The sequence below is a fragment of the Fukomys damarensis genome, unplaced genomic scaffold (assembly GCF_012274545.1).
Source record: "Fukomys damarensis isolate Sample0158 unplaced genomic scaffold, DMR_v1.0_HiC HiC_scaffold_39, whole genome shotgun sequence".
Classification (NCBI taxonomy): Eukaryota; Metazoa; Chordata; class Mammalia; order Rodentia; family Bathyergidae; genus Fukomys; species Fukomys damarensis.
Window position 1 is genome coordinate 8884283 of NW_022900951.1, and position 21947 is coordinate 8906229.

The 21947-nt window shown below is 39.7% G+C and overlaps 1 protein-coding gene across 4 annotated transcripts in view; it reads left to right on the forward strand.

The window, feature by feature from the left end:
• The window catches only part of Frmpd4 (FERM and PDZ domain containing 4), an 862356-nt gene that overhangs the window by 523040 nt on the left and 317369 nt on the right, over positions 1-21947 (forward strand). The window contains exon 1 of one of the 4 annotated variants that reach the window (XM_019206054.2): positions 13559-13793. The exons of the other annotated variants lie outside the window; for them this stretch is intronic. The gene's annotated coding sequence lies outside the window, so the exon portion shown is untranslated. Of the gene's footprint in view, positions 1-13558; positions 13794-21947 lie in introns of those variants that run through there. 4 annotated transcript variants of the gene reach the window in all.

A 21947-nucleotide genomic window follows, 5' to 3' on the forward strand; every position in this document is an offset into this window, starting at 1 on the left:
TTTAATGGACTCTATTTCTTTCCTATGTTGGGCTTTCATTGTTTCCATTTCTTTCTTATTCTGGGCCTTCATGGTTTCTATTATGTTCCTAAGCTCATCTATTTTTTTGTCAATTTCTGTTCTGGAGTCTCGAATCATGTCTTTCATTTTGCTCACCATCTCTATGGTTAACTGGGAAATTATTTCTGTTTTGAATTTTTCTAAAGCTTGATTGATCAGTTTTGTTACTTCCAGTGCTGTGAGTTCTGAGTGTCCTGGAGGTTCACTATCAGACTTTTCATCCTCCTTTGCCCTGGTGTTTGCCATTGGTGGACTGGAAGTCTGTCTTTGTGGCTTGCTTAAGTGTTTTCTCATCTTTATTTTTCTGTTGGGTTGCTCTTGATTCAATCTCTGGGTCATTAATCTTCCTGATATCATTGCGTCCGAGCCTTTGATTCTCTAATGACTTATAGATATTCTCATTTTCATAATTGAGAAAACAACTCATCAAATCAATCCCTATCCTTTATCCCAATTGATACAATCAGGAACACAATAGGATCAATCGCCACCCCTTATAGCCTTCCATGCCTCTGCAGAGTGCATCCAAGGACTGGCTCAATCAGGGGATCTAAGAGCTGGGGGGTGGGAGGGGTGATGATACTCAGCGGCGCCCAAGCGGCTACCCTCCTGGCACTGGGTCGGAGCCAATCAGTGGCGCCCACTGGAAAAGGCATGGCTCCAGAGGAGGCCCGTAGATCTGGCCGGGCCGCGCACCAGAGGGTGCTCTGAGTCCAAGCTGCAAGTCTTCACAGTGGTTTTCATGGGAAGGAGCAGGCAAGGCAGAGTGAGCACACTTGGGTTTGGGTAGTTTGAATAATCACACAGAGGTGATTAAGGCAGGAAAGTAATAGCCTGGAGCGTGAAAGCTCCATAAAGCAGCCAGGCAAACTGGCTGAGGCATATCATTCTGTTGTCCTATACAAGCTGTGTCAAGCCCTGTACATTGGGAAAGGTATTAGATAACCAAGATACAGAAGCTAGAAACACGGTAACATGCACACACACACACACACACACACACACACCCATGCTCAACCCTTCTATGTGGGGCTCTTCCAAAAGCAAAAAGTTTGGATTTTTGTGGCTCTAGTCACAAAGCCAGAGACTAATTCACTGAGTTTCAAATAATCTTGGTTTCATGTCTTGTCTAAATCTTTTCACCTTATTCTTCCCTCTCCCCACTGTGGTTCTTGTTTTCAGACCCCAGTCCACCATTCCTGTGTTCTTTCATTTCTGTTAACCTCATTCACCAGGTTCTGTGCTCAGCACTGAAGATAGAGTAATAAACCTTATACTGCCTTCAAGAGTTCAGATTGGCAACAAACAACTAAATAACTAATGGTACAACAATGCCTTCTGTCTTATGGTGGTCTTAGAGAATGGGACCTGCGGGCCACGGGAAAACTGAAAAAAAAGATGAGGCTGGAGGATGAAGAACCATTTTTACCTTAGTTAGGACTTTGAAATGCATCCTGCAGACTATGGGTATCTGGTGGATTGAGCAGGTTTGACAGGACTCTGTGAGCTAATCTCAACTCTTATGGCAGTATAGAGGTTGGTTCAGTGTGTGGCGAGACTAGTTTGAGGGTTCTGGTGAGGCTACGGCATCCATTTATTAGCTGAAGGGCAGGCAGGGGAAGATTTGATGGATTTTGGAACAGTGGTAGTCCCAGATAGTGTGATAGTGATGAAAAGGTTTGGATGCTTCAAGATGTTTTCCAAATGCAAGATTGATGGACCTGCAATTTTCTGTTGAAGGTTAAGAATAAGATGGTGTCAGGAAGGAACCTTGAGTCAGGTGATAGTAGTAGCTGGTGAAGTTTTAGAGAAAGGACTTATCATGTTATTTAAAAAGGAAACCAAGGGGAATGAATGTGCCTTTATCTTCATTCAGAACAAAAACTCATAGGAGGTTCATAAACCTGACACTACTGTCTATTCTTCTCATCATTAACACCCACTGACTTTCTCTTAGCTCCCCAGACTTAGGTCCCTATTTGTCCTCTCTTTTTCTCTTAAATGGTTTTGGTTGACTTCTGGATCCATGGAGATGACATTTCTCATTCAATGGCCATACATTGCCAGTCCATTCTGGAAGAGCTATGCCTTTCCTGTGGGAGGCAAGAGAGAGTGATGGTTTGGAGCTGACCCTTCAGGACAGACTGTCAGGCTGGAGCGAGTGGCTACATCACTGTGCTTCAATTTTCTCCCCCAGAAATTCAGAGGCAAGCATTAACCGAGGTCTAAAACAAAGGGACTTCAAAGCCCAGAGTTTTGGCCTTTATCATTTTGGGTAGCTGGCATTGAGAGCCTGTAGAAGAACTGCCATTACCAGGCAGAAAGAAAACAATTACATACCAGGTACTGCCAAAGTTAGAAAGCCAGCTGGAATAAATTATTCGCACTGTATTCTTACTAATAAAATAAAACCCAGTACTAAATTGAAAAGGGAATAAAAATTTAAAAGAATAGTCTGTAGATTACTACCTGGAGAGGGAACATGTTTTACATTTTCTGCTCTGTGCTATTTTTGGCAGGTCAATAGAGTCAAAACATTTAAACATAGCCTATTATCTACAAACAACAGGATGTATAATAAAAGCTATACATTTGCATATGAACTGGTACACAAAAGTGCTTCCTTTTCATTTATTTACCAGTGAGAGTCACTAAGAGCCAAGTTTTTGTTACTTGCATATATCCATTTATCTGGACTAGACTATTCGCCTGTTGCTTCTGAGAAATTTTCTCAAATTTTTCATGGGAAATCTAGCTCAAAAATTCCTTTTACAAGGTCATCTCTTTCAAGTTATTACATAAGCATGTGCTTCAGCTTCCTGTTCCTCCATCTGCAGATCTCCATCAAACTGAATGATGCTATTAAGATTGAACTTGAAAAAATTCAAGATTTATTTATACACAGTGATAACAAGGAAAGAAGTAAGTTGGAAGTTATGATGATTTTTTTTTGATACTGGGGATCAAACTCAGGACCTTGCTCTTACAAGGCAGGTGGCTGCAACACCGAGCTAAATCCCTGGCCCTATTGTGAGAATTCTTTAATCATTTATTATACCAGTGAATAATTGGAATTATACTGGTTTGTTTCCAAATAAGGGTTATCACATTTGGTTTTAGAAGATTTGTTATATCCCTTTAATTAACTCAGGTCTTCGTTTTATGTGAATTGAATTCAAATTCAATTCAACTCATTTTTATTTTGCATTTGGACTCCATATGGTCTCAGCACCGGAGAAACAAAGATGAGAAGTCAGAATAGGAGCTCTGGAGTCTAGAACGTGAAGCAATTCATACAATGTGAGAAGTGAGATAGGTCTGTATAAAATGCCATGATGGTTAATACCCATGCCTGGAGAATCTGAGGCGGCTTTATGGAGGAAGCAGTGTTTAATCTGGGTCTTGAAAGATAAGTAAGACTTCACTATTTAGAGGGAAATAGTGGAAATCTCATCGTTGGTTGAAAGTACTTGTATTAGCCAGGTTTTCCTTACTATAATACAATAGCTGAAGCAGCCAGCTTTATGAAGAGAAAGAGTTTATTTGGCTTACAGCTTCAGGAGCATGGTGTCTGCATTGGTGCAGTTCTAATAAGGACCTCATGGCAAATGACAGATGGCAGTGGCAGGAGTGTGTATCAGAGGGAATAGTCACGTCTCAATCCAGGCAGCAGATTTTTCTGCTCTCATAGGGGAGGCCTGGCTTGCCCATTTTTATAACAACCCTCTTGCTGGAACTCAGGGAGTTGCATGTGTTTGCAAGAGAACCACCATGGAGTCCCTCACAAAACCTTTCAAGTGCATGCCTCCAGTGACCTAAGGGACACTGTCTATCCCCACCTGTCAAAAGCACTAAGCACTATCTATCTATCTATCTATCTATCTATCTATCTATCTATCTATCTATCTATCTATCTTATATTGTGTGTGTGGCCTTCCTCTCCTCTCTTAAGACTTAAAGGCTATATTTTTATTGAGCTGAACTTTTTAATATTGAGCAAACACTTTTTTAATCCTCATAGTCTTCCTATTAAAAAAGGAATCTATGTTGTTCAGTAACCAACATCATTCATTGAAATAATGTCCACGGGCTTTTGTTACAAATTGTTTCTTTTAAAATTTTCAAACTGAGAAAGCAGATGAAGAAAGGTGACAATAAGCAAAAGCCAAATGAATTGGGAGTTATTCTAGCCACTTCATCCAAGAAGCTGACATCAATCTTCTGAGGAAATGTAGCTTGCCTCTGTCCTTGGCCTTGGCCAGGTGGAGCATGCAAACCTTGCTGAAGGCAAGAGAGCAAGCTGGCCAAATGGCCTGGCTGCCTCAGCCTGAATACAGCCCCAGGGTAGCGTGCCTCTCTGGAATCCATCCTCTGTGCTAGGAAAATCTATTCACAGGAAAAAGCAGCCCATTTGAAAGATGCTTATAAAACGCTACAAATGTTCCAGTGGGAAAAATATCTTGTGAGAATAAGAAAAGGTTCTGACAGGGCCAGGGATTTAGCATGCTTGCCCCACAAGCACAATGTCTTGAGTTCAATGCCCAGTACCAAAAAAAAAAAAAGTTCTGACAAAGCCTGAGCTGTTAATTATGATTCTTGAAGTTTCAATCAGATGTACACTTGACCTTTTCTAAAGTCGCAAGAACCCAAAACCTTCTTCCTTAAACAAATTGTTAATATTTGTTTCTCAAATGCTTTGTGTTTGGGGGCTTTATCCTTAAGAATATTTGGAATCCAGAATACTTCTGTTTGTTTATTGAGATTTAAAAATAGACCTGATTGATTATGTTGCTTTGGGAGATTTATTTATTAAATAGCAAAGTGAGAATTTAATGTCATTACCAGGGGGGAAATTTTTGTTGCCTGATAAAGTGTGCTTCCTGTTATTTGATAAGGATCCCAGAAATATGTTGAATTTCCCTTTTGCCTCTCGGGCTAGGAAACCTGTAGGTGCTTATGTTTTATACTAAGCGCCATATGCTAGCTATCTTCTTCCTAGGTTTTCTTATAAAACTATGTCATTCCTCTCTCAGTTTGAATTTTATATACTTGTTTTAGTACTTTTGTAGTATTTCCTAGTATAATAACTTCATGTAAGTATTTCAAAAGTATGTTATCTGAATAACATTTTTGGAAAAATAATAAGGAATTGGCTACCCTTATGGCATAGCCTGGTGAATATCTCCATGGCATAGCAAGATTGTCTCCTGACCATTAGGCTTGAGAATTATGGATGACCCAGATGTTTGCCAGGCAGGTGGAATGACAAGAAATCTCAGGACTCATGACATAGGAGTTCAGGACAAAGGTTCCTAATTACCTGATGTCTTCTAAACGAATTTACTTGTGGCTTAAAGAACTGAACCTGAAATTCCTGTAGTAAACATTATTTTGCTTTTATTTTAATATGAGTACAATGATCATTCAGTATCCATTATACATTGCCTATGGGCATCTCTCCGTACACTTTAAATCTTCTCTAGAATATAGAAATTATACCCAATACAATTTAAATGGTGCATATGTGCTTGTTATACTGTCTTGTTTTAAAGAATACTGATAAGAAAAATGTCTGCCTATTCAATACATACATAATCATAACAGGCCTCACTATATAGTACAGGACATAGACACAAGGCAAACTGTGTTCAAATGAACATGAGAGAAAGACAGGATCTGTGAAATGGAGGAAGCTTTAACAGGATATGGCCACACATCACTTCAGTTGTTTGGATTCAGCATAGTCCTCAGTATATGGCAAACTGGTTTTGCTCTTTAGAACTTTCTAGATTTTTTTCCAAATCTTTCAGGTCCTCAGTTGGTTAAATGTATAATTATGGAATGCTGGATAGAAGGATATTTCAAAGACCTTCCTGCAATCAAGTTGTTAGAATATCAGGACACTAATGGGGGATTTCTTTCTTTCTTTTCCTTTTTTTTTTTTTTTTTTTGTATTGGGGATCGAACTCTGGTCCTTGTGCTTCGGAGGCAGGCACTGGAACCACTGAACTAAATCCCCAGCCCTCAGGACACTAATGATTGCAAACATTTAAAGAGTCTTTATTATGTGCCAGGTAACCTCCAGATCTGTTCAGTGGTATTTTGGGAAATATCAAATGTGCTATAGTATGCCAAATGTTTAGTTCAGTGCCTGACACCTGGGATCAATAAATATGCCTGTGTGTCAAATAAGAATGATAATGAATAGAGTGGCCATGTGGAACAAATAAAAATGCGGGATGGACTGTTAGCTTTGAATTTTAGATGACAAATAACTTTCAGCATACATATGATCCATGCAGTATTTGGCACATACTTATTGTAAAACATATCATCTCTTGTAATTCCTGAGATATGCCTATGCTAAAAATGTTTGTTTATCTGAAATTCATATGTAAATGTGTTTTATTTAGCAATCTAAAATATAAATAAATGTGGAATAATGTCCTCTGATAAATGCTGAGATATTTCCAGAAGGTCAGCTATGTATTTCTTTAAAGAAGACTCACTGTCTCCTGTGCTTACCTAGAGAAAGCCTTGGATTCATCCATATTTCTTGATTTAACACAGATTCCTGGTATCTATGGTCAGATGATCTATATGTTTTAAGAAGATTCAGTCAATGGTTGGCTGGATCCAAGGCAGAAACATCACGCTATAAGGGAATAGCCATGCAAAATTGCTTATTTCCTGGCAGCCAGGAAGCAGAAAACAGTGACAGAAAGGAAAGAGAAAGGGGCCAGATATATACCCCAATGTCACGCTTCCACAACCTACCAGGACCCACCCAGAAATGTGTTCCACTGATCACTTGGGTGACTCCCAAGTCAATCCAATTGATACAATCAAGCTCAACCATCACACTTGCTGGTGGTTGACATTTGCTAGCTTGCCAAAGGTGCCAGAAACCTGTCAGAATTACTTTGGTGATTCTCAGCCTCACCTAAGTGTTAGCATCATCTGGAGGTGTTTTAAAAATCCTGACATTCAGGTCACACCGCAGACCAATTCATCAGATTCTCCAAGGTAGGACCACCATCAGCCACCATCATAATTCTAATGTACCCCCTGGGATGAAAGCTACTGCCTAGGCTCGTGGCCCACTGAAGTCCAGTGATGCCAGTTCCCCAGATCCTCTGCTGGACCATGCTTCCTGTTCTGCCCCTCCATTCACCATCCCTGCCCTTAACATTCCTTCAGTTTCCAATAGAGTAGCAGAGTCTGATTCTTGGTAAAGTTGAAAGACCAAGCATTCTGGTTTCTCAGAACAGAGTGCATTGAGACTAGGCCATCTAATTTTGCTCTAAGATCTATAATTTGGTCCTGGAAATGGTTGGTTAAGTTTCTAGATGTCTTCCGGAAGGTGACATACCTTTATCCTTTTAGTCACATGCTGACAGGGCTGGCTTCCCTACCAGTTGGGTTTGACACACTTCCTCAGAGGAGAATGAGCTACAAGTTATAGACACAACTGTGTCTGAGTACATAAAGGCATCATCCTTAATGTATGGCAAGAATGAACATTATCTTTCTGGGACAAGCCCCTGGACAGGCTAGGAGTTGATGGACCAATTCCTGGCACCATGGTGTATCAGAGAATTCCTTTAGAACTTTGGGGGACAGCCCCACTGATTTTTCTCTAGTTGTTGCCTCATTAATTGATTCTACAGTTACAGGGCAGTTTCCTTTTATTTTTATCTTCATCAGGTACAAGTATAAAAGCCTTGCATAATTTAGTCCTGGCTTTGTAAAGTCAAGTGCATAATCATAATATAAATGTTAAATGTTTTCATGGGTTCAGGTTGACTCATGCAGTTTGTTCTATGTGCTCTGTTGAATTAGTGGAGTTCTAACTGACTGCCTGGTGAAAAGGAAACAATTCATTTTGTGGAGACTATTACATTTCTCATACTTTAACCTGGCTGTTTAAAAATTCAAATTCTCTCATGACATTGCCTTTCCTTTTTTTGGTATTTTAATTATTATGGAGCCATCAAGAAAGTTTAGTCATTAAGTGATAATCAGATGCTGATTGCTTCAACTCCACAGAGTGTTTGCTTTTAAAACCCTCAGTCCTAGATATTAAATGGTGCGAGTTTATCAAAGCAAGTGACATATACTTTTACTCGGTTTTGGTTCAGATCTGTAACAATTTCTCTCTACTGGTTTCAGTTGGCCCTGGGAATACCATTTGTGTTAAGCCTACTCACAGCTAGAAGGAACCAGCATCAATCTGACAATACAATAATATTATCTTCCCACTAGACAAAGCGAAAAAGCAAATGGGACAATGCGTTCTGTCAATAATCCATAGCCTGAACTACATAGACTCCTGCTATTTTTAGAACTTGAGGGGAAAATAATTCCTTATTGTAAAAATGATCCAATTAAATATGAAGCTGGCCACTGGGGTACTCAGTCTTTTCTTTGAGCACCATTTTGGAGTCCAACATTTCTTTTATGAAGGCAGAAAATGAAGCTCACCAAGGTGGTGGCCTTTCAAAGCAACAGAGGTTTCTGTGACCACTCTATTACCTGCACTACACATGCCAGGGGGTATTTCCCAGAAGTTGTATTACCAGCTTTATATATAGAGAAAGCTGCAGAAATAGGTTGACCTCATTGGACAATCTAGTCAGAGTTAGTATGGTCTTTGCTCTCCCTAAATTTTATCAAAGCCTTAAATTCAATTCGCCTTTCTTTATAGGTGTGTTGGACAGCAGAATGGGAGCTATGTAGATTTTCAGCAGTAAAGTTATTCTAATTTAACAATGAAGTTGATGTAAGTTAATAAATTCTTTGGATAGACTCAAAGAACATAAAAGTAAGTTTTCCTGAATCTTTATGCAACTAACATTATCTATAAAATTTTAGACTCCAAAGTTTGAGACTAGAGAGAAATGAGAGCCTTGCCTTAAGCCTCCCCCCAAATTAGAAAACATAAATTAAAGCAACAAACCATTTTACTAAAGCTCATATGATCTACATTAGTCATTGATCTTAAACTTGGACTAAATCCCCACCTCTGCCTGACCTGGTACTGCCTTTCCAGCTTTACTCACTCTTTACTAGGGTGAGGCCCATGACACACTTGCCTGGGGAGCAAAATTTAAGGGGTTGCCATGTGTGCTGAAATTAGCATAAATAATAGTGTTTGGTAGTATTTTTGAAAAATCAGAATGAATGAAAAAATGTCTAAGAAGAAGAAAATATCACTGTTTTAGCCAAAGGCAAACTCGACCAGTGCTGAGCATGATAGAGTCATAACAGTGCAGAGGCAGATACAATCCACATACAAATGTTGCTATTTTGATCATTGATAGGGGATGATTTGCCTTGGATGTCAGTGCGCACACAGCTGGCAGCTTGGGTATTCACACTATCTGTGGCTCTATGCAATTCCCCAAATGGAAAGAATAGCTTTGCTCTCTCTGCTCTTGGCACCCCACATAGTTCTGGTTTGCCTTCTAGTTAATTGCTTTGTCTTCCCCATTCTACCCTTATGCCTTCAAAGACAAGGATCCCACTTTTCCTACCTGTGAACCCTCAGAACCTAAGACAGTATTTGGCAGTTTCTCCCCGCAGCTCTGTCAATCTTGGAGTCATCTTTCCAGTCCCTGCATGTCCTTATCCTGACCCAGTGGCTTCTTAGGGTTGGCTTGCCTGTTCCCAGTGACATCTGTGGTACTGGTAGGAGTTTCCCTTCCCATGGATGAGCCAAATGGAAAGAAACAATGTGCAAAGTAGCATGGTTGGTATGTAGAAGATCACAGCCCTGGCCATAGGCATAGTTGGCTTTTTAGTTATCTGCTGTTGTGCAAAAAATTAAAAATACCCCAGTTATTCTTGTAGCTTTCTAGGTCCCATGCACATTGGGACATGCCTGTATTCTCTGCTAAGCGTTTTACCAGGCTGAAATCAAGACATTGGCTGGCCCTGTTGTTCTCCAGTTCTATGTCCTGAATTTTCTTCTTTCCTCTGCATTTATTGGCAGATTCAGTTCCTTGTCATTGTAGAATGGAGGTCCCAAATCTCTTGACTTGTGCCCACTTCATGTTCAAGCCAACAGCAACATTAAATTCTTCTCAGGCTTGGAGTCTCTCTGACTTGATCTCTGCATTCCTTTCTGCCTTTAAGGACTCATATGATGACCATGAGTCCACTCAGATAATACAGGATAATGTCACTATTTGTAGGGTCAGGTGAGTAAGAACCATAGTTACAGCAGACAAATCTTTTTCTACGTAAGAAAACCACAGTAGAACTATAGAAGGTGCAGGCCATGAGGACCGATAAGGGGGCTGCCATGGCTGGCAATTCAAAGGAGGCAGCTGAGCATTTGCAGTTTCTGTTGGTGCCTCAGGGACCAGCCATCCTTGGCCTCTTCTCAGTGTCCCTTGCCAACACACTTGAGAAGGTGGAAGTCAGCTGCTGAGAACCACAGGGATATTTCCGATGGGTGGACGCAAAAATCCCTCTCATGGCACTCTACATTGTCATTTTGGGGGCATTGGCAGAAATATTTCTTTGGAAAATTAGGAAAGGCATCCTGGGTTCTAAGACCATGAGCCCCATGTGGTCTGGAGGTGTGATCTATTATTCATTCCTGTGCCCCTGATGGGCAACACCAAGGGTGACCTAACAGAGGCACTACAGAAATACTCATTTAAATAAATAAGTGAATGAATAAAACAATTGATCCATCCCAAGCATCTTCTATTTAGAGGTTTTGAATTGATATTTATAGTCACCATTTCCTACCAGCTGCTTCCATATTTCCCAAAATGCTGGAATGCTGCATCCATTTGTCCGGGCTATCTGTGAGCAATCATAATCATAGAAACCTCGCTTCCCTTCTGAGAGGGCTGAATGGAATATTTCCCTGAATTTGCTCTAGCCTAATCATCAGTGCTAACATATGCATCTGTTTCTCCTTCCCTGTCACCACTCAGGCTTCCTAGGCTTATACTAATGGCCTCAAATGTCTATTCTATGATTAGGAACTGAATGTGCATATTTATGCCTGCTGTTGGGCCTAAGAATCCACTAGAATTTATTTTTTAATTGGTTGATTTACCAGCTATTTGTGAAGTCTCTAAGTCAGACTTTTAAAATTTTTCATTGACTTCAAGGATGAGATTTATATAACTCAATACTTATTACTATATTATTAACACACCTCACATACACACATAAACATACACACACTCATACTTGCACGCACAGTTTCTTAGTCCACGGAGGAAAAATTAGCTGTAGTTTCAAAAAGGAGCTCATAGAAAGTTGCCCAGCAATTATTTTAGCCTTGATTTTGTACTAGATCTTTCTCTTTCTTTCTTTCTCTTTCTTTTGTTCTTTCTTTCTTTCTTTCTTTCTATTTCTTTCTTTCCATCTCTTTCTCTCTATTTCTTTCCCCTTTTTTCTTTTTTCTCCCTTTTCTCCCTTCCCCCCCTTGTCTCTCTTTCCCCCCTCCTTCCTGCCCTCCTTCTCTTCTCTCCTCTTCCCTTCCCTGTTTTGTTTTTGTACTAGAGGTCAAACTGAGGCCCTTGCACATAATAGGAAAGTACCTTATGATTTATTTTTCCTTTAATGTCTTTCTGTGCACCCCAAATAAAAAGACAGCCTCTAAAGGTGGGGATAGATGTGTCAACTTGGTAGGTCTTTGTGAAAATCCTGGTCATTTGAAAGATACTTCTTTTGTCATGTATTGTTTGTTTGTTTGTTTGTTTGGTTTTTTGAGACAGGGTCTCACTATGTAGTTGAGACTGACCTGGAACTCACTGTGTAGCCTAGGCTGGTCTAGATCTCACAGCAGTCCTTGTGCTTCAGCCTCCCAAGTGCTGAGATTACAGGCGTGAGCCACCACGCCTGGCTTGTCATATTTTGTTGATTGAGCAAGTTATAATTTGTTTTCCACATCATTCTCTTGCAAAACAAGCATAATTTTCCAGCAAGTTCCTTAAACCCTGAATATAGTGATCAAGTAGAGTTTCTTGACCTACAGAACAGAATTCCTCAGACCTGAGTGATAATAACCTGCACTTTCCCTACAATAATTCTGCCCAACTTCCAAAATATTTCTTCCCAATGGAGTGCTTGCTACCACTCTAGAGTTCTGAAAACCTCAGTCATCTCACTCCCTGAAACAAGGGTCTCAGCAAATGTTTCTGCTGTATCTAAATGCATGTTACCTAAACTCAGGGTTGTGCCACAAGGTTTAGAGGGGCCCTCCCGGACCACCCCAAAATTCTGCACTGTGGTCCAGACAGGAAATTGTATGCTGAACACAGCTATGAGAATTTAATTTCCAAATCATGCTAGACAGTTGGGGCAATTTTAAGAAGGAAAAACCCTATCATAATAATGTTTTTGCGACTCAGTCAACTGTGAACTGCATGTGAAGGAAAAATGTAAAATTAAATATACCAAGAGAGCTGCTTTCCCTCACTGCTGGTAGCAGGTCATTTGAATCAGACAGGAAGTTGGCATGGCCTGATGGCCACATGTTATTATGTTATATAACATTATGCACTTTTTGGACAGTGAGCTTTTACTAAGGTCCTGTTCAATGTCATATATTGAAGATGAATGAAAACTAAGGTACCCTATTTCACTGGATTCATTCTGATAGAGGACCCAGAGCAGGTAGTTCTCAGCATAAAGCTGAAACACCACTAGCCATCTGGTGATCATCTTTCCCAGTCTGGAAAGTTGGTGATTGAAAAAGAGAAACACGACAGGGGGCTCACTCAGCTTCGGGGTCACCAGGAGCGTGCCTGGGTTCAGGTGGGAACTTATGGAAGGTGCCTCTCCACAGAAGGCAATCAGAATATTGCAGGTGTGTGTGAATGTGTGGCAAGGATATTGGCTTGAAGTTGCGCTGCTGCTGCTGCTCGCAGAAGTGCAGCGGGTTCTGGCAGTGAAATGTAAGCTAGCCCTGTAATAAAAGCTCCTGGGAATGCAGAGGATGCCTTGGCATTAGGCATTCTCCTCGTGTTTCACATAAATGCATCCTGTTCTCAGGAGCAGACGAGCAGTGCATTCACACTGGCTCATTCAAATTGAATGTTGGTAAAAGGAGAGTCCTGAGCAAACAGAACAGTTTGACATCTTTGAAGGCAGGAGCAAGGTTAAGCTGCCGGCTGCATTCTCTGCTGTTTATTGGACATTTGTTTGCCCGCCATGCTGCACACCTAAGGTATGTTGCAAAGAGGCACCTATGGGGTGGCCGATGCCTGCATGGCACAGGCCCCCAAGCAGTTTTGCTCAGGTGCTTTTGGGCAGTAAAGTTCAAGGCTTCACGTGTGGCTTCATGTGTTGTTCCCAAGCCTACTGTGGATAATGTTTTGCAGGAAGAGAAAGCTCCTTTGGAGAGGCAGTTTGTACTGTATTTTCCTTTTGTTCTTCTTTTTCAATGCTGCAGCTTTAACTCTGTCACAGCAAGGGTAAGGAGAGGGAGCCTGGAGAGAGCGTTTTGCAACATGCTTTTGCAATTAGTTTGAACAGGAGCAGAGCATCACCAGCGGCAGTGCTCGCCTGCTTTCTGGTCATGTGCTATGAGGAATAAAGACACTGTAGGGCAGTGAACCTGAACTTGGCCCATCCATCCATACTGGATTGAGTGATTGCATGGAGCAGAGTCAAGTGCCACTTGGGGGTGAAGAGCACGCATCATCTTGCATTCCTGCTGGATACATTAGGAAGGACCCTTGACGAGATCCAGTAATTAAAAGGTAAACCATGAAGTGTGTGGTGTGTATGTGCAGAGGGGAGATTGCACGGGGAAGAGAGAGAGTTATGTTTCACTTTTGGGGAGTGCTATTTGCCTAGATTTTCTTGGCCAGTGGGTCGGTAGGAGAAAAGGAGAGACTTTGACTTGATGCTGATTTATAATATAGTCCTGAGGTAAGGTTACTTTTACACATGATGAGATCTCAGCTGCGAGTACTCAAAACTTTATTGCATTTGTATCACTAAAACAGAAGTATTCTAAGTGAGGACCATGCGCAAAAGTTTTTACCATAGAAATGAATGAGTACACTCTTTGCTTCCTCTGTGTTCTGCCAGGTGAAATTTCATCGTGAGTATTTATTCTGTGTTTTAAAGCAGAGGTTTTGTTTGTTTGTTTGCCCCAAATCTAGTAACAAATGGCTTCTAGAGGCACAGAAATGTGGGGGAAATGTGTGGCATGTCTTAGATTCCTTTCAGAAGACATAGTTTCCAACTTCTCTTGGGGAGAATCTTAAGGGTAGGGTGAAGTTCTACTTTAAAACATGTTGGCTGCTTAGTACAATTTAATGCCATCTCCTGTAACTCATTTTTACAGGTGTTGCATTTAAATTAGGTCTCTCTGAAGTAAGCAGTCTCTTTTAGCAATGTGTGTTCCATGCAAGTAATTGATGAATTTTGTGACTAGAAACTTAACTTGTGTCTCATAAATCTCTTGTCCAGCTCTCTGGGCTGTTTTACAAGCAGCATTAAAAATAGAAGGATAGGTTTTTAATTAAACCATGTATTGGATTTGTCCTCAGGGAGCTGAAATGCAGTTACAGGGGCATGTGGACAATAGGAGTCCCTTGTTTCCAGTAAACTGTTCTTACAAGTCAGGATTGAAAAATAAAGTATGCTGCTCTTTAGATCTTTGGAATATTTTCTTTTGTCACTTTATGCAAGTGAATCTATTGAATGTCCGTCTCAACACTCAAGTTGAGCAGTGACATAATGCTAATTTGGGAAGTTATAAAAATATACCAGTATATATGCATTATATCTATCACTTACTGATATGTGTATACTAAGACTTTATTCAAAGGTCTGATTGTTAGCATTGCAATTTGTTAGAAACAGAGATAACTTGGCATATAAATACTGGCTCTCAAAATGAAGAGGACTGTTCATGAATGTATCATTTAATGGCATTTCACTTGTAAAACAATGCTGATGATTACCTGTCGGTTCATCTGGCATGATGTCCAGATCCTTCTTTCTGTGCATCTGATCTGAGACAAGAAATGGGGACAAAAGTTTAGAAAAGAAACTGCTACATCCTGGGCGAAATTTGGGGTTGGAAGTTGTACCTTCTAATGGATTCCATGCTGGCACTAGGGACCAACTGTTTGGTGACTTGATAGAAAAACTACTTTGATTGATGACAGATTCTACTTTGTTTTGATCTTATAAAAGTGTATCTTTACTATTCTTTATAATTTGTTTGTTTAAGTTCTTCTTTAGGCACCAGTTGGACTCTTTCAAGGAGTGCTTTTTCAGTTAGCTTTGAATGGTATAAACATATATTTTTGTGGACTATGTTGCAGTAAAATGTCAGAGTAAAAAGTAAATAAAGTAAAAGTGTCTTAATAAATTTTCAGAAATACTGTTTTGAATAATGAGTACTGAGTTTGGCAAAGGCTAAGCTGAAAAGGTGTAACATAGGAAAATCCACACCACTTTCTCTTTATTTTCAAATGATACCTAAATTTGATTATTCCTTTACCTTTGATTACAGTACATACAGCTTTGTAAAAATAGAAGGGAGGGAAAGTAAGCAATTCAGCTTTTGTCATGTGAACTATTGTGCTTGAAATAAAGCAAGTGTCTGGCCGATTCATGGTACTTCCCAGAGCCCCACTGGGACTGAAAGTTGCTGCGATAAAAATTGCTTTGAAAGCAAGTTGTTCAAACAGTGGAGGAGAGTTCTGTGACAGTGCAAATCAGGAACATCTGTGCTTGATTTATTTCCTAACATGATTTATCAAAGCAGTTGTGATATCTTGTATTTACAGAGCAGCTTTTTGTGAAGAGCTCAGAGTGTTTCTTGGACATTATCTAATTATCTGGACGCCAGAGGGAAATAGAGAGACACACTATCTCCAGTCCACATTGGAGATGACAGAGGGACAGAGAGGTAAAGCAATTTATCCAAGATGATTCCAAAAAATGCTGACACATAGCTAGCAAATGAGCCAATCTGAGTTCCCTGAATTAGAGTAGGGCTTTAGCCTCTAAGACCACCTTGCCTTTTCAGTAAGTTCTCACTTTGCCCATCCGGAACATGTTCTGCCTGAACTTCAGGGATCCCATCCTAACAATTGTGGTTATGGATTCCAGTGACCTGCCTGACATTTGCAATGATCAACTGTAGTAAAAGCACTGCAAGACATGCTTGTGGGCTGAAAATTGGGAGTCAGAGAATTAGCAAATATTACTGGAAATCTATACAGATAATACAGAAAACAACAGGATATATGATTTCTCTGGGATTAGAATTGAAAAGCATTTGAGAGCTACAGATGTAACTCAGTGTTAGAATGCTTTCTGGTATGTGGAAGGCCCTGAGTTCAATCTGCAATACTGCAAAAATACAAATACAAACACAAACACAAACAAAAACATTTGAACCTTCTTCTAGAAGCACATCAATCATAGAGGAGAGAGTTGAATGCTTTCTTTCTCTTGATAGAGAAACCATAAAGCTAACAAGAAACATGTTTCCCTTAGTATTTCAGCTTTTGGGTATTGAGACAGGCTATGTTTGCTCAAAGCTGAGTTAGAATTATTAATAAATTAGAAGAAATGCTCTCACATACTCAGAAAGATATTAATTCTCTTTGCTTTATGAGGTGCTTGTTTTAAAGAAGCTGTCACACTTGCAAGATTGGAAAATAATTTCACATTCACAGAAGTTAGCAAATCAACACCAAAACAGCTATAACTTGGCCTCTTATTTAGATTCAGAAGAAGCTGGGTGGCAAGGTAAGGGTCTTTTAGAAAACATAAAAATTGAGGCCATCCTGACTATGGTCAAAGTGTTAGTACCCTACTGATGCAGTGATCCAGATTACAGTCTGAGTAGATGGACTCTAGAGGGAAAATCTCTAAAATGGAATACATATGTCCGAAGATTCGATAAAATAATCCATTTGAATAGCTAAGTCCATCACCTTACTCTGGATCTCCTTCTCCATAAATGACGTTACTTGCATTCTATATACAATCACTTGTCCCAAAGAAGATTATAAACTTTTAAGGGTAGCAAATTATTTCATACTAATTTTTAAAATCTCACTGAATAGGACACTACCTTAAACTTGTGGAGATAATTACTAAACATTTACAAAACTGAATTGTTCCCCAAATATAGGGCATGATTATCATTCTTAAAAATATATAATCAGAATAATTTAGGGCACAGCACATAAATCGAAAATTTGCTAATGACAGGAGCATATATTGAAACTGGTTATTCACAAACAAAGAGACTTTGCTACCTCTCCACAGGGAATATTGTGGAAATGTCTGGAGACATTTTAGCCATCACATCTAGTGGGAATACTACTGGCATCTAGTGGCAAGAAGCTGGGGATGTTGCTAAACATGCCACAGTGCACAGGATGTTCCCCAGTGCAGAGAAACATCTGGCTCCAAATCTCAATAGAATGGCAGTTGAAAAACTGATTTCATATCACATTGTTTTTAAATAATTTTTATTATTTGCCTCTATTCTCCATTGAACTCTACTTCTTGGAAACTGGATTTTTGCTCATTTTGAGTCTGATTTCAGCACAACACCTGACATATATTATGTCTTTAATAAATGATGGCTTAATTGATGAATGAATAAATGCTAACGATGCCAGAAAAAGTACCCCAGTACCCTATTTGGAAAATTATAATTAGAAACTGCATTTCTAATTGAGACCTTGACATTAAATAATCGATAAGGTCAATGACAAGGTGCAGAAGTGGAAAACATCAACCACATATTCTTGTCTTTATTTAAGAAGTCCATTGGGCCTCATGTCATAGAATGTTAACACAGAAGGGGACCTGAGAGATCTATCAGTTGAGCTCTTTTAAATTACAAGTGAATCAATTGAAATCTGGGAGGCTAAATGACTGTCCCAAGATCTCACAGTTCAATGACAGAATTGATAGTTGAATAGTTTCTAACTCAGAGCCTTGGCATGTTATATGGAGATGCTAAGCTGTCTCCATTGTGTCAGTCCTATAAATGGGCAAAGAAATTGTTATGGTTACCTGAGTATCTTAGTCACTTTCTCATCACTTAAAAGAGGAGAGATTTATTTTGGCCCATGGTTATAGTCTGTGGCTGGCTGTCTCCAGGGCAGAAATGCAAGGCAGAGGGGCATAGCAGAGCAAAGGCTGCTTATGTTATGGCAGCCAGGAAGCAGAGATAGAAGGGATAGACCACAGAGGGAGATGACCTCCTCTAGGTCATATTTTCAATAACATGCCTCTTTTGACCAGACTCCATCTCGTAATGGCAAGTTAGCTATGTTGCCTCCATGATTCAGTCACCCTCTACCCTATGAGCAGATGAGGCCTTTGAGAGATATTCTCTATCCCAACCTAAACATTCTGGGCCTGGTCCTCAAAAGACTCACATAGATCTCTTTATGCAAAATACATTCCATAACATCTCTAAGAGTTGCCAAAGTTCAATATGTAGTTCTAGCTTTGCTGAAAAATCTGAGTCTAAAGTCTCCTCTGAGACTCAAGGCAAACTTTTAGCTGTGAGCCCCTGTTTAAAAAACGTTAAACACTGCTGACATACAATGGCACAGGGTAACTATTTTTATTCCACAGGGGGAAAAATGACAGTAGATATTAATGAGACCAAAGTAAGACTAAAACTTGACAGGATAAACATTAAATACTCTAGCTTTTGAGCAGCACCTGGAACAAGTTGTAGTCATGATGGCGCAAGTGACTTGGGAGGCTCCACCCCTTCAACATTGCTAGTTGCAGCTCCCATATCTTCTCTCTTGGTGTGGGTTTGCTCACTGCTTGAGGCTTCTCTCATGCTTTGCATCTTCCTGGCTTCTACAGCCTTTTAGAGTCTGCATTGCACTTTCACAGTTTCATACACTGCCCTTTCAGGGACACACTGCTTGGATTTGTAGGCCACCTTCTGAAATCTGGGTGGAAGCCTCCCTGAAGCCACTTCTCTTGCATTCTGCATACCCATAAAATCATCAGTGAGTGGATGCCACCAAGGTCTGTCACCAGTTTAAGGAGTAGTCACACCTCATAATATCATGGTTGCAGTTTCCCCTGAGTGCCTGCGTGGCTAAGCACTGTGGGAAGAATCATGGAAAACCAAATATCTAGCCAGTCCTTCTCCAACAGGGTGTTCTGGGCTCTCTCATCTTAAAGCAAAGTCTTCCACATTTGTACCCTTTGATTCTGTAATGGGCAGGGTCTTGCTGATTCCCAGCATGTCCTCAAGCTGTCCTTCCTATTGTCTGGACATAAAATTCTTGGCTTCTTTTTAATGCTAAGTTTATACCAACCAAGCTATCTTTAGTCAAAATTTTATGAGTCCCAACTTTATAGGCCCTCACCTTCAGAGGTGCTTCCTTTCTGGACACGAGCGAAAGTTTTAAAATCATTAATTTTGGTTTTGTTCCTAATAGTAGATATGACTAAAAAAGCCACCACTAGTGCAACAACCTCAACAATGGGCTCCTTTGAAATTTTCTCTATCAGATTTATTAGTCCTCTGCCCTTAATCTCTGTTTTAGGACATGAACAAAATACAGAAAAATTTCTTGCTATGGCATAACAGACAAGGTCTTAAGTCCAATTGCCTATGGAGTCCTTCTTTCCAAGTGTAACTCACTGAGCCTGGCATTTACTTTCTATTGCTCTCAGCATTCAAGTATTCTGAACTCTGACCAGAATCTCTCATGAAGCTCAGCTTCCAACATACTAGGACTTGTGTAGCTGACATCTCTAACGCTTTCCAAATTCCTCCTAGAAACCAGTTCCAAAGGCTTCTAAGCCATATCATCAGGTATAATGACAGCAATAGCTCCACGTCTCCAGTACCAAAATATGTCTTATTCACTGTCTTGTTACAGGGACACAATACCGATCACCAACAATTTAAAGGAGAAAGTTTTTTAGCTCATGGTTACAGTTCACGGTCAGCTGGCTCCAGTAGAGAAACAGCATGGCAGGAGTGCATATTGGTAGAAAAGCTGCTTGAATCATTGTGGTCAAGAAGCAGAGAGAAAAGGAACGAGCTGAGGAGGGAGGCCATGTCCTTCCAGGTCATGTCTCCATTGATCTACCTTGTCTGATTAGACTCCACCTCCCTCTGCAGCATTTTTATCCTCTCTCTCCCTTCTGACCACCATCATATGGGCAGTTTTTATCTGCCCAGGCCCTTCCACCATGGGGTTTCTGAATTTAAGCCTGCTGAATATGGACTGAAACTTCTGAAACTGTGAGCCAAAATAAATCTCTCCTTAAAGTTGTAGATGTTGGGTATTTTGTCCCAATGATGAGGAAGATAATGAGATACCACACAAAAGTACTGAAACACATAAAATCATATTTCAATATCATAGAATTTCATCTTATAACTTGTATGTCAGGCATGACTATGCTTAATAAAGAATTTAAAATAAGGCAATTTTAGACCTGGAAGAAATCTTGGTAACTATTTGGTAAAGTCTTGTAGTCTGCAAAAGAATGAAAGAAGGCACCAGAGATGGAGGTGTATCCAGGGTCATAGGAAAGGAGTGCTAAAACTCTGTTTGACTCTCTGTCACTATTAGAATGTTTTCTAAAACAGAACATGGGATATTACGGGAAAACACATTTACACAGCCAGATAAGTTTTGAAAATGCAAGGATAAACCAAGCGAAGCAGGCCTGTTTACTACAGGATATCTCAGAGTTGTTCGTATATTGTGTACAACTCTAATACAGGACACAGCTCCTTTAAAACTTATTAAGGAAAGGTCACTTATGTTATGTACCACTTTTCCTCAGAAGATACTTTGAAAACTGTTGTAACTCTTCTTCCAGTCTATTTAAGTGTCAGAAAAGCAGCTGTCATGCTCATGTTTCAGAAAGACTTATGTAGACTTTTGACTTCCCCAAATCCACACCCACTTTATCTTTGTGAAAAAGCTTTCCAAAATGTTTGAATCGGTATGTTTGTTTCTCATGCTATATTTCCCAATTGCAAATCAAGGTTTGAGAGTTGTTTCTGTGATCAGTGTTGCAGAAATAGGTATTGAACCATCACAGAGCAGAAAGACACTGGGCTCAGAGTCAGAGAGTGTTGCCTTGGCAAGTCAGCTAACATCTGTTGGTTCTCAAAGAAATTGGACATGACCTTCAAGATTTTAAGTGCAGAATTTCAATGCGATTAGATAAGACAGTACAGATAGTTAATTTAAAGAACACACAAAACTATTTGATGGCACTTGAGAGTGTTTCTAACCTGATGCCTGACAGTTTCATGCTAAGACGTCAGACTTTACTAGTAATGCCAATGACACCAGTCAGTCCTTGAATTATTTTCTTTAAATGTCACAAGGTCAATATTTAAATTGAATTGAATTAGTTATAAAATTATTGTGTAGTAGGAAAGGCAATCATCAAAGCATTGCCCTTCGCGTATCAAGTCTTAGAACTGGACTATACATAAAAGTGCACATTTCACAAATATATTTACAGCAAAAGATTTTGGTGATTTTTAACCAAAACATATTAACATGTAATTAACAACAAGGAGGAGAGTCAAAGAAATTCTGAAAATGATCAAGTTTGGCATGAATCAAAATTGAAGATACAAATCTTCACTTTAACCTACAAGTAAAGCAGTTCAAAGATAATCTTCGGAAAAGCAGTCCTAAGGAATTTTAAATAGTGCCTTGTTTTTTTTCCACAATAAGTTTCCTCTTAATTGAAACACAAGTTCTTTAAAATTATTTCTTCAACCATCCTTTCAGAAATTTGGAATTTGCACAAATAAATAGGATTCTATTTTCAGGTAAGCTTTGACATGACCCGCCTCTTTCTTTTTCTCATTGAACATGTTCACCAGGGTCAAAATCTTACCTGAAAAT